Below are 729 nucleotides of genomic sequence, written 5' to 3'. Positions count from 1 at the left end.
CACTCTCTCTCTCTCTCTCCTTCTCTCCTCTCCTCTCTCTCTCGGTGGTGCTGATGATCCATCGTCGGGATTTTGAGTCGAGTTCTCTGTTAATTATATTCTTTCGTCCTTTTTACAGAATTTACTAGGAAAAAATATAAAAATAAAAAAGTAAAAAATGTGCAGAAGTTTTTTCGGCTCAATTGAGTTTTCTGTACAGCGTACAATGCTGTATGGAAACTCTCGATGTGCTGCAGGATGGAACCCTTAGCTACGACCGGGTAGCATTCAGTTGCTCCCTGGATGCGGTTAAGTGACGACGCGTCGGCCACGCCTTCGGAATTGGACTCGGCGGTGCCAGACGCTCGATCATGGCCAACTTTACCCTTAAATAAAATAAAACCTGCTGAGGCTAGAGGGCTGCTATTTGGTGTGTTTGATGATTGGAAGGTGGTTGATCAACATACTAATATGCAGCCCTCTAGCCTCAGTAGTTTTCGAAATCTGAGGGCGGACAAACTAATAAACAGCCCAACTCTATAGTTTTCTTTCGCAGAAAACTAAAAATGTAGCAATTTAAGAAGAGAAAGCGTAAAATTTCAATTAAACTCACTCGGGTCTTTTCTTCATTAAATTCTCCAGATTTTTTTTAGATATAAAAATGACTAGTCCAAAATAAATGGAAAATTTAAGATTAAGAAAACGTAACATCTTCCTTAAAAGCTTAGTTTTCCAACAGAAAAAAGTCGC

This window comes from Macrobrachium nipponense, chromosome 27 (assembly GCF_015104395.2).
Source record: "Macrobrachium nipponense isolate FS-2020 chromosome 27, ASM1510439v2, whole genome shotgun sequence".
NCBI classification, from domain to species: Eukaryota; Metazoa; Arthropoda; class Malacostraca; order Decapoda; family Palaemonidae; genus Macrobrachium; species Macrobrachium nipponense.
This window is presented reverse-complemented; position numbering follows the sequence as displayed.